The sequence below is a fragment of the Fukomys damarensis genome, unplaced genomic scaffold, assembly GCF_012274545.1.
Source record: "Fukomys damarensis isolate Sample0158 unplaced genomic scaffold, DMR_v1.0_HiC HiC_scaffold_14, whole genome shotgun sequence".
Classification (NCBI taxonomy): Eukaryota; Metazoa; Chordata; class Mammalia; order Rodentia; family Bathyergidae; genus Fukomys; species Fukomys damarensis.
Window position 1 is genome coordinate 76,007,226 of NW_022900926.1, and position 13,013 is coordinate 76,020,238.

At 39.3% G+C, this 13,013-nt stretch overlaps 1 long non-coding RNA gene across 1 annotated transcript in view; it reads left to right on the forward strand.

Moving 5' to 3' along the window:
• The first annotated feature begins 1,751 nt into the window (after positions 1-1,751).
• LOC104850320 overlaps positions 1,752-13,013 on the forward strand; it is a 32,730-nt gene continuing 21,468 nt past the window's right edge. The window contains exons 1-2 of the long non-coding RNA XR_776934.1: positions 1,752-1,856; positions 8,370-8,506. This is a non-coding gene — a long non-coding RNA (uncharacterized LOC104850320). The remainder of the gene's footprint in view (positions 1,857-8,369; positions 8,507-13,013) is intronic.

Sequence of the window (13,013 nt, forward strand, 5' to 3'; positions counted from 1 at the left end):
TTATGAAGTTTACCAGACTGGTAATTTTTTCCCTTACAGGAGAAGTTTCAGGCAGAAAATTCAGTTATCGGAAAAATCCTTGCCTCAGATAGGGACAGGGGCTCAGCTTAGGGTGACATCAGGTCTATATTTTTTTTTTGGTACTGGGGATAGAACTTGGGTCCTTGCGCTTGCGTGTCAGGCCACCGAACCGCTGAACTAAATCCCCGGCCCAGACATTGGGTCTTGTTCTCCACACTCTCCATTCAGCTGCACGAAGGTCTCTTGCCTGACCCTTATTTTGAGGAGCTTGTTTTGGTCTTCATTGGAGACTTTCCCCACCCTTCACCCTTTTTCTAGGGCTATTACAAGAAGACAGCCACTTCAAATGAATTTACTTAAAATAGGGGCCAAAACTTTACAGTAAATAGTGAAACATGTTTAAATTGGTTATTTATTTTGAAAAACAAAAATAATGAAAATAAGTTCTCTTTTCGGGATAAAGTTAACATGATTATAAATTAGAATAAATGAATCAAGGTTGACTCGTTTTTAATAAAAATACTTTGAAGACAGTTACATGATTATATTCATTTATTTCACATTTTTGCAATATAAGTGAAAACTTGAGGACTTCATCAGTTTTCCCAAGACTCTCCCTTAATCAGGTGGTGTTTAAGTAATTTTTGTTTTCTTGTGCCCAGCTATTATTATCCTTGCTAATTTTCTATTTTTTCTACTGTAAAGAATTTTATCTCTGTAGGACTCTCATTTTTCAGTGACTTTGCTCATAATTCCAGCAATTCTCAACCATATTTTTTTCATTTTTTTCCTTTTCTCTAATTTTTTTCTTTTCCCTTCTTAGCTTTCCCTTACCCCTCTCACTTCCCCTACACCTTTAGACATTTTTCCTATTACACAGTATCAATTATACATTTTGATTCTTATTTATACTCTTAGTTTATCATACCAGAGAAACTATTCAGTATTTACATATGTGTGTCCTAGTAATTTCACGTAAGAGTATGGCCTCAATGTGCATCCAGTTAGCTATAAATGTCTCTGGCTTCTTGTTCTTTATGGCTGAGTAGTACTCCATTTTATAGAAAAACCACATCTTCTTTATCCAGTCTCCAGCTGATGGGCAATTGGGCTGTTTCCAAGTTTTAGCTATTACAAATTTTGCCACTATAAAAATGGTGAGCATATATCACTGTGGTATGATTCTTTTAATTGTTTTGGGAAGATACCCAGCAGTGGAATAGCTGAGTCAAATGGGACTTTTAATCCAAGCTCTTTGAGGTATCTCCATATTGATTTCCACAGTGGTTGCACCAGTCTGCACTCCCACCAAAAGTGAAGAAGGGTTTCTTTCTCCCCACAACCCTTCCAACATTTGTTATTTCTCAACCATAACTTTTGTTGAGTATGAAGTTATTCATCTTTTGCAAGTCTGGCGATTTCACTTTGCAATTCTTTCCCGTTGAATTTGTACTGATTTTTAAAAATGAAGTTTGTAACATCCAAGAGCCAGTTTGGTAGGGTGAGTAGTGAGCTCCCAGGCAAGTCCACAAACTAACCTCTGGAAGTTGTGAATGTTACTTACGTAGCAAGGGGGAATTTGTAGATACCAGTAAAGGTGTTGAGATTTTTAAGGATTTTGTAGTCTGGGTGGTGCAGGTAGGTCTGATGTACTCGGAAGGTCCTTACACAAGAGAGGCAGGAATCAGAGTGAGGAGTAGCAGATGTCATAATGGGAGAAGGAAGAGATTGGAGTGAGGCCACGACCGGCCGAGGACAGTCTACTGCCTCTAGAAATGGCGAGAAACAGATTCTCACCTGAGCTCCTGGAAAGAAGAAGCTCCACCAGCACCTAGGTATTAGATCTGAGAGATTCGTTCAGACTTCTGACCTTTAGAACCGTAAAAGAATTTGCGTTACTTGAAGCCACTAGGTTTCTAGTAATTTTTCTCAGCAGCAGTATGAAATGAAAATAGTCAAATATTAACCAGAATTTCCACATGGACATGGGAGTGAATAGACTTTGTGAGGTGGTGTTGGGTAGATAGCATCAGTCCATAAGCAGGTATTCTCATGACTTTGGTTTCCCCAAAAGCTAGAACTATGGAGTATGAGTGTCTCTGTGTGTGCATGTGTGTATGCATATGTGTGGGTGTGTTTGTGTACACGGAGAAATACTAATATTCAAAGTGTGATTTATTAGAAACTTTTCTCTCTTCCATTTTATCAGGAACTGGGATTCTTCTTTTTCAGAACTACTATATCCACCTGAGGATATGAGCAATGGTAAAAACTGAAGAAGCCCAGAGGTTTAATCACTGAACATAAGAAAGAGCAATAAAATAAAGAAGCTGACCATTTACGGAGCCAAAGAATGCTGAAAGATTTGAAGGGGCAGAAAATGAGAGTAGGTGCATGTGTGCCAAGAGTTAGGCCTTGGGTAGGGTAGGCAGGGATAAGTAACAAAGATTTTTAGCAAGTTTTGTTGTGCGCTGTGCATCGTAGTTTATGCAGCAGCTCCCCTTTATGAAAATCTTCAGTAATGATCCAGTGTTCAGCTGCTGTTTGTATTTATTTATTTCATTCTTTTTGCACTATGGATGGAGCCCAAGGTGCCAGGAAATACTAAGCATGTGCTCTACCCCTGAGCTTTACCTTCAGCCTCTCTTGTTTGTTTTGAAAAGCATCTCTATAGTGTAGCTGGCTCTAAAGCAGGCGGAGGCACAATTTTATTTGGATTTTCAAAACAAACTTTTATTATTTCTTACCAAAGGCTTCCAAGCCATGTCATTCTGACCTGTGATCTTCGTCTGTTCTAGCCTAGGACCAAACCGGTGTTAGGTATGATCTTTAGGACTCTGGGCAAAGACTTCTTGTTGACTATCTTCTTAGGAATGTGGCTTTATATGTAGCATTTTGTTTTCTGAGCATCTGCTTCATGGGCAAGGCCTTGGCTTCGTGCTTCTGTTTCTCATCTACTCTGCTTTTCTGAACCTTTGAACAGTTAAACATCTGTTATGTTGGAATTCACTTCTCTGGCTGCCATCATGTTGGCCTATCTCATAACTGTTTAGGATGGATGTTCCTTTCCAGGGCAGCTGCTGTACTGTTCTGACGAGTGCTGTGTGAGGATTTGAGAGCAAAGTCAGGGAACTATGTACATTTGCTTACAAAAGCCCATGTCCTTACCCTACTTCATATATCATCAGCCAAAGTCCGGCTCTGATCGGTAACAACCATGATTACAACCAGATTCCCAGCATGTGGCCCAAAGGAAATGCATATTATCCAACCAATTTCCACACGGTTCTCCGTGACTGTCAGCCCGAAGCACTGAGGACCTGGGTGGGGGGTGGTTTCTAGGCAGTTTCTATTACAGCCCTCTGTCCTGGCCCCAGAGAGATTGAAGACAGTTTTCCACTTTGAAATATCCTTTCTGTTATTGGGCCTGTGGGTGCTGCTTGAGATTATCTTAAAATGTACTGTGAAATTTGAATGTTTTTGTTATATTTTTCCCAGTTGAAGTTTGGCTGAATGATTAATAGCTGGCCAGGGAGGTCATTCAGGGGGCACCATTATCTGGAATCCCAGTGCAGATCCTCATGTGCTGGTGCCTCCCATCCATAGCAGCAGTGACTCCCTCCTGGGAAAGAGGGCCTCTGCCCAAGTATTTATGACCCGAACTGATAACACTGCGAGAACATAATGGGCTGCTTCTTTAGGCTGTGAATGGCCAGCCTGCAGTGTCTGTGTGGACTATGTTGTCTTGCCAGTGATCAGTGGAAAGAGCCAGTGTCTCCACTGGGCTGCCGTAACACTGTTGGGTGCATCTTTGCTGACTTTGAGGGTATAACCAGGTCCTGAGCCATTGCAACAGGGAGCTAATAGCTCTGTAAGTGCAACATAAGGAAAGGAGTCTTCAGTGCAAATGAGAAGCAAGGGTTTGTGTCAGCAAATCTTTGACAAAGGTGAAAGAGATGGATAAACTTGAGCCTTTCTCTGCTCGGGTGGATTTGGTGTTCACAGAAGGAATTTATTATATACAGAATCATTTGCTTAACAAAGATAAAAATTCTTAGATAAATATCTGTTTTGCCTGGTGGCTAGCATGCTAGGATTAATGTGACAGAAAGTAAATAGTGAGGTGATCAGTGAGACTTGAGAGAGAAAAAAAATTTGGATCAACCCGTGCATTATTCTGTAAAAAGATCTAATCAATTTACTTCCATTGCCAGAGGAAGTTTTGTAGCCATGTTGGGCAAGGCTCACAAATTACTCTATAATCAAGAAGTAAATAATATCTAAACCTTACAAATTGAAATTTTATTAAGAAGTTCATCTCTGGTTACCCCAAGGTGTAGAAAACCTTTTTGAACTTGTGGAGGAAGGCAGTATATCTCATTGTAAAACACCAGATTTATTGAGGTGAGGAATTTTAATTTGGGGGGTTAGGAACATACCTCACCTTTTAAAATAGGCATAATGAGAAGAAAGTAGACAAATGTTGCTTTAAGAACCATTCTAATTCTTGTTTTATCCTTTATCTATATTACCACTCTTATTGCTAGTTTCATGTACTTTACAATTAGGATGAATGGCTTTTTTGCATAAGAGTTTCAAGGTCACCATTTCATAAATTGAGTAAATACATCTCTCTATCACTGACTCTGTGTACTAACATCTATATATTCATTACTTTTTGCATTCATAAGAAGCCAATACTGCTATTAGTAAAATTTGTACTTCCAGTACAAGACTTGTAGTTTAACTAGAAAATTAAGTGGTAATGCTTAACATAATTTTTTTCAGGATAAACATGTAGAAATGTTTGTTCTGCTCCTGCACTGCTCACTGGCAGAATCTCCTCCAAAATAACAGGTGATAATAGCAGCTGCGATATGAGCATTTATTATGTGAAAGGTATTTTGCATGTAAGTCCTTATTTAAGAAAGGTACACATTATTCTCATTCTATAGTGAAGGGGAGTGAGTGCATTTAAGAAACATCTCTGTTTAATCAAAGGTGTTATCAGATCTGCATTTTGAACCTTGGCATATCTTGACTCTGAAAATGTGGCTCTTTTCTATAATTTCCCAACACCTTTCAAGAACTGCATTCCTTTTGTCCTGTGATACATTTCCTAACATTACCCATCATGGAAACCTGTGCTGAGAGCAGGGCAGAGGTTAAGATTTTCTGAAATGCATCAGTTAGGATAGGATGGATTATGTTGTGTTGTAAACAACCCTGACATTCTAGTAGTTTAAAACGGCAAAGATTTATTGTCTATTGGTCTTCAGCACCAGATGTCTACCTTTAAGGTGACTGATTTGTGATTGCCCCACTCAGGGTCGGTAGTTGGGGCCTCCATTATATGCTACAGTGCTGGACCCTGTGGTAGGATGAGGGAAGAGGGCCAATCAGGCCTTGACTCTTAAAGCCATATGACCAGAAGCAGTTCATTCACTTTCTCCTTTCATTGGCTAAAGCAATTCACGTGACCCCACCTAACTGCAGGGGGCAGGTAAATGTGGTGTTGTCATGTGCCTGGAGGGTGGGAATAAATAGGTAGTGTCAGTGAATGTCACCACACCATGTGCATTCAAAAGGAAGCCATGAAGGGTGATTAAAACATGAGGTGACTATTTAAATTTAAAAAACTATAGTTAAAGGCACAGTGGCCTTATTCCACCTCAAATATTCCCCCTTGCTTTGAACTCTTATATCCTATGGCTCTTGCCATTTTTGAAGCAGTTCTGGAATTGCCTTTTGTGAGTTGCCTTTGTGAGTGTTGATTACAAAATATGGAGCGTGCTGCTGCTGAGGGCCGTCCAACAGAAGGCAAGCTCCTAAAACATTTGGGGTATCCTCCCTCACCTCATTCACTGCTCTAGCATAGGGGAAGAATGTATGGCTCTCCCCTAAAGTCAAAACCAGCAGGAAAGGTAAATGGCTAGAATCAAATTAGCGCATCAAGGCAGCACAATGAAAGAAACATAAAAGAATACTTCCAGAACTGCTTCAGAAAGTGACAAGGCCAATAGGATAAATGTTTTAAAGAATGTTAATGGCACTGTGTCTTTTATTAAAATAAGTGTTTTTTAAAAATTAAATATTCACTTCATGATTCAAACATACTTCTTACATTGGTCTTAAGTATAAAGTAACTGGGTGTGCTTATAATCCCAGCACTGTGAAGGCTAGGGAAGGAGAATCACATGTTCAAGGCCAGTCTAGGCTATATAGTGAGTTCAAGGCCAGCCAGAGAGAGAACCTGTCTCAAAGCAACACACATTGGGTTTTAAAAATTCCCATACATAGTCATTACACTTTAGAAAGTTCCTCAACTTGTCTAGAAAAGACTTGACTATTCCAAAGATTGTTTTGATTTAGTTTAACAAGTTCTTTGAGGAAAAATTCAGTGGTATCTTTCTTTTCACTTAAGAAGGCACTATTTGTAGATGGGGAGGGGAGGAGGGGGTGAAGGGAGGGCAGAGGTAAGGGGAAAAAAATGAGAATCAAGACTTGCCATGTAAAGGTACATGATCCCAACAATGAATGTAACTGTACTGTATCCCTAAATGTACCAATAAACTCAATTAAAAAAAAAAATAAAAAAAAAAAAAAAAAAAAGAAGGCACTATTTATAATTGTTAGCCAGATTTTAAGGAACAGATGAAGGAAATTTAAAAGTAACCAGCACAGGTATGTTGAGAAAATAATTTAAAGGATAGAAAAATTATCCTATCTCATTTGAGCTGCCCCTAAAGTGTTCTTATTTATATAATCCATAGGTGAGACCAAAAATTAGAATTTAGATTTAATTCTAGTGGGATAGATCACTTGGTACCTCCTTCTGGGATTATTTTTGTAAAATAGTAAGGTGCAAATTAATTTTCAGGTGTCAATTTGAATGAACTTGTGGGGCAAACAGTAGGAAGATGAGTTAGAGAAATTTCCCCAGCAGAAGGGAGAATGTTGAGTGGGGCTTGGAGGAAAGAGAAACAGTCACTGTCTAAAATCAAAATTGTGTGCAGCGATAACAGTTAATAGCCTGTCACATTAGCATAGAATGAAATCATTTGGAACTCTGTTCTACAGACAAGAATTTGTGATTTTTTAACTTTGGCATTTAATTTTGTTCCTCTTTTAATATAAGCTAAGCACAGGAAGACCACAAAACTAGTAGAGTTCTTAACGTCTGGCTGGCAGTGCCTGGCGGTGGTCTTGTATGTACTGTGGAAGATGCAATCATACAAGCTAAGTAATATTTTCCCTGAAGTTTTCTGGGATGCGCAGGTTCTGCTATTTTGCAATAATTGTTTTGGAAAGACAACATTTCCCTGTGTTGTGGCTCCTGACTTCTCTTTTGCCAGTCTCTTTTAAATGTATGGCTTTGGGTACCACATTAATTACCCAGTGAGAATTTGGTCCTTTCTGAATGGACCCCTATTCTAGCAATCCCCTCTGATCTGTAGGCTGGAGTTCAAAGTGTCTTTCCACAAGACATGGCAAGGTTAAAGAATTCTTGGGCTTTGGATCTTGCGTCATGATTTGCTGAGGTGGAACTTGACATAATATTCTTTTGTTCACAGCCTGGGAAATAACTAAATTCTGTGTGTATAGATTTTTTTCCCCTTTTATTTACTGGCCCCCATAGCAGATCTCTAAGTGATAAGCCTGATGCAATTGATATGGGCATTTATTTTTCCTTTCATTTTACTAGTGGGAAAATGGAGACTTGGAGTGGTTGGTTAAAGTCAAACAGCTGGATAGTGCTGGAATCTGTCTTTTCAGATGTGCAGTCTTGTGCTCTTTTCTCATACAGTGCTTGGTCATGAGGTTTACTAACACGGCAGGAAAGGCTACAGTTTAATGTGCCACACTCAGTGTTTGCCTATTTACCAAGATTTACAGACCTGGGTTTATGGTGGAACTGCTATTCGCCTGGGGCCCCTTGTAACGTGGTCTGCTGCCCTCTTCTGGTGAAGAAACATTCTGCACTTCTGGCCGAAGGCAGTCTTCTGAACTTTTACTTCCTGTATCGTGGTGCTGCCGCCTACCTGACAAACGCAAGGTCCTGAGTCTGATTCCCGGTCCTCACCCCTGCAAAGCCATTCTGTTTTGTTTTTTTGGTACCGGGGATCAAACTCTGGTCCTTGAGCTTGCGAGGCAGGCAGCGGAACCAGTGAGCTAAATCCCTGGCGCCCGCAAAGCCATTCCGGATTGCACTTTTCTTAAAGAAAACGCGAGAGATGATCAAAGACAGCAGTAACTGTTATTTCTTCAACAATATACCTTTGTGTGTAAAAGCTTCCTTTTCTCTTGTACACTGTACTGAGGGGCGTTTTTACTTATCCATTTCCCAGAGTGACTCTCGCCTCACCTTACCTCAGGCATTCTTCAGTGTAAAGAGCTTAAACATACTTCTCCAAACACATCCCAGAGGAGCCAGCCACGAGAAAGAGATTTGTCATACACCTTACACACCGAGGAACCTGTGAAGGTATTGGGCCGGAACTCCTCAGGTCCTTGGGGAGACCAGATGGAGAGGACCCAAGACTGAGGTCAGAAAGGTGGCAGTGGGGGAACATAGGTTCTCGGTGGGAAGAGGCAACTCTTCGTGGAATGAGTCCAAGTCCAACAGATTTGCCGAGACTATGGAGCAAGGAAATAGAAATGAAATAGAAATGCTCAACCAGGGACAGATGAATGTTGACTAGTTATGATTTGGTGCCTACTACATGGCCAGGATCGTCATTGAGGTTTCTATCGCATAGACCTCTCTAGGCATAGAAAAATAAGGGTGTGGTTGCCCTGCCCTTTGTCAAAAGGAGCTGTCAGTTTATATTATCTTGCTATATCCTCTGGGTGTAGTAAAATTATAGTGATAAATCTTGCAAAAATTTATATAAAGTACAATGCCAGTCCCAACATTATCTGGAACAAATAGCCAAAAGAGATGGAAAATTACCTTATGTCAGTGATTTTCAATATGTTGTCCCTAGACCAGCAGCATTGGTGTCTTCTGGGAACTTATTAGAAATACAACCCCTCAGACTGTTGAATCACACACTGTAGAGGTGCACAGCAGTCTGTGCTTTCACAAGCCTTGCGGGCAATTCTGGTGTGCACAAATTTAAGCAGCATTTTCTTATGGTGCAAATGGCTAAGAACAGATCATTTCCACCAAAGAAGGACTGTAAATGTCAAGATAAGGGAGGGAAAAGACCCAGAAGTATACAGCAAAGATTTGAAAAACACATGTCTCTGCTATGTTTCAAAGATCGTTTGAAGTTTGACCACTAGATAAATTGAGGTAATAACAATGCCATACAGCTTAAAGGTGAATGGCCAGGATCACTAAAGGGCAGAGAGAAGAGTCTGAAAGAAATAATGACAACGAGGATTGATCAGGCCTACTCTGTGATTGTCCTAGGGCCTTGCCATGAGGCTGCCCTCTGTTCTGACACTGTGACCTTCTTTGATACAGATGTTGCAAAATTATATCTTCCTGAAAAGGTCAAGATCAAATTATCTTAGAAATTAATTTTCGTGGGGGGAGAAAAGGAATTGACAGTGTTATCGGGAAATTTGATTGAAAAGTGTTTATTCAGTTTGGGGAATAAGAAGTCAAAGCATCCAAAAGCTTCGTCTTTAATCTTGTGTTAAAACTATGATTCATATGGCTTCAATTAAAAATGATACAGAAGGGTCATGTCATTCATCTGTTAGTTATTTCTTTTTTGAGAAAACCAGCATTTCCTTAACAAGGTGTTAGATAATAAGATGATTCTGGAGAATTTAGTACTATGGCTGGAATTTCTGAAGTGGCAAAGTCAGTCACCGATTGTCATTTTGTGCAAAAGAGATGAAGAAAAACCTGCTCTTGATTACTGGGCAGCTGGTATGTCTTAATTGTTTGCCTTTTATAAGTGGTAAAGAAAGGAGAATTCCTTAAGTATCCTTCTATACTGTTAATGCAGCGCTTCTCACCCTGCTCATGCATCACAACCCCCAGGGAACTTGTTATAAATGCAGATTGCTCACTCCTTGAGGTTCTGATTTGGTAGGGATGTGATTTTTAACAAGCATCCAAAATGATTGTGGTGCAGGTGGCTTGAGGACCACACTTTTCAAAACCCTGCTCAGGGCCTACCCATAATTTGTACGCTCATTATTTGAGCATATGTAAAAGTGATTGACAATTCATAAAAACCTACTTTATTGCAGATAAAAGACTTAACTGTGAGCAATGGATGCCTGTTCCAACAGAACCCATTTAGTTAGCATTTGTTGAAAATGAGTGGTGCATGTAAAATAAAATTTAACAATTAATACAATATTTTGAAGAGCATTTTTCAATGTATGGAAAATTAAGCAGATTATACGGAGTATTCCCTTATACTTCTTCTACCCAGCGTCCTTTGCAGGTTTCCCCCTTAATAACATCTTGCATTAATACCCATCTTGCATTAGGGTGGTAAATTTGTTAAAATTGAACCAATATTGCCATATTATTATTAATGAAAGTCCATAGTTTTCACTCAGGCTCACACTTTTATAAGGTTTTATAGGTTAGAGAAATGTATAATGTGTGTATCCACCATGATAGTACCCTACAAAATAGTTCCATGACCCTAAAATTCCCCTGGGCTTCACCAATTTATCCTACTCTCACCCTTTGCCACAGACCCTTGCCAACGATTGATTTCATTGTCCCTTTAGTTTTGGGTTTTTCACAGTGTCTCATAATTAGAATCCTACAGTATGTAGCTTTTCACCTTGATTCCTTTCACTAAACAATATGCATTTAAGATTGCTTTTTTTCCCCTTTATGTTTTTTAGTGGCTTGGTTATTCATTTATTTTTTTATTTTGATTTTTGGTACCAGGGATCGAACTCGGGCTCTTGCACTGTTCTTTTATTTTTAACTGCTATTCCACAGTTGGCTTATCTATTCATAATTTGAAGAATAACCTTTAAGGCCAGGATCATATTATGACCATTAATGAGCTTAGGTAAGTACTTTATAAATCTTTATTTTATTGATCATGATTGTCTCTAATGTCCGTTTCTTCCTCTTTTAATTTTCTGCTTCTAATCTGTTTTATTCTAGAGAAATAGAAAAATTTCATTAAGAATTGTACATTTAAAAAGAGGCAATAAGGCTCTAAACTAAACTAGGCCCTCCATTAAATCTTTGAGAGAGCTATTGTGGCTTTTTAAAAAGGGCAGTGTTGTAAGTAGATTTTCACACATATAGAGAATTAGAATTCCCATGTGTGTTTCATCTAAGTAAAATAATTGTTAGCATTCTGTAATATTTTCTGACTTTAAATATATTTATGCATATACACATATGCTATACCATGTAAAAATTAATAGTTGACTCTAAAGTCCTAAATGCTTTAGCATTCATCTAAAAATAAATACAATGGAAATGTTTTATTATACTTAAGAAACTAAGGGTAGTGTGTATGTCTATCAATCCTAATATGTCAGCTTCCTTGGAGTAAGAAATCCTGCCAGATAAGTAAAGCTTATTCCTGGATGGGTCTGGGTGGGCTATGGAGGCGAGGCCTTGGATATGTCTGGTCCCTCCCTCCTTCCTTTCTGGCAGGGTTTCCTTGATCCCAGCCACCATGAGCTAAGAAACTTTGCTCTACCACACCATGAAGTTTCTGACTTGGAGCTTGCTGTCCGTGGACTGAAACTCCTGAAACAGTAAATCGAACCTATTTTCCTTAAAGTTGTGGGTGCTGGGTATTGTGTCTTAGCAATAGGAAAGCTGACAGATACAGATATATACCTTTTGGTGGGTGTTCCGGTTATTGCAAGAATGTCTCTTTAAAAAAACGGTTCATGGGCCGGGGATTTAGCTCACCGGTTCCACCGCCTGCCTTGCAAGCTCAAGGACCCGAGTCTGATTCCGGGTACCAACCAACAAACAAACCCAAAAACAGTTCATGTTAGGTACCGTGCTTGCAGTCGGCAGGTGTGTTCTGTTGTGCGATGGGTAGTGGCACTGTGTAGCTGGCACTGTGTTGCGTTGGCTGGGTCCCTTCACATTCCTGGCAGTAGGGTGATCTTTAATACAATCTTGAGCTCTGAGAATCCATTGGGTCTATTTATAGTCCATTGTAGCCGGCAGTTTTGTGATTTATTTTTTAAGGAACCATAAAAGTGGAAGTGTTGCGGAGTTATGTGACCAGAAGTGATAAACTACCAAGTATGTGAGCAATGCACAGACGTCAGATTTCAAATACTAATCAGACTCTGGCTTTTTGTCCACGAAGTTTTTAAGAATTTCTTCTAGGGGGAACTCAGCTTTGTGAAAATAAATATCTATCTATGGAGATGGATGTCTTAAAAAACCACAGAAAACCAAGAAAAGAACTGACCTGGTGGACCGCTTACTGAACCTTTTCCCAATACAATAATGTTTCACTGCTGTGACCCTTCTCAGAAAGTGAAGTGTTTTAGATGACTGAATTAATTTTCATGCCAAAACAGTAATAATTTTTAAGCACTAAGATGTTCTGAGACTTTCATTTTGTGATAATTGTAAACTTTCAAAGAGGGAAGTAGGATCCTCTGTCCAGGGTACCCTTCACCCCGATCCCTCCGATGTTTATAGTTTTGCATTAAGTACAATGATCAAAATTCCTTTACATTTTCCTAAAGGAAAGGAGTTTCCTTTATTATTTTAGAAATATCTCTATTTAGTTGCACAGAAGACTGCTTCCTAATTTTGGACTTCAAAAATCTCATGCCTGCTCCATATCCTGGGTAAAACTGTTCTCTGTCACCTTCTTAGACTCATCTCTAAAGCCATTTGTAGTATCATCTTCAATATTTTTTCTTAGAAGGAACTTGTGAGATGGCACGTGTGGCTTTGGAACAATTTGCCTTTGATTTAAGCTCTGAGTTTTGTTCTGGATATCTCCTTTTAGGATCGAAATATAGGAGTGAAAAAATCCTAGCAAAACCCTGGTATGACAAAACTGGCA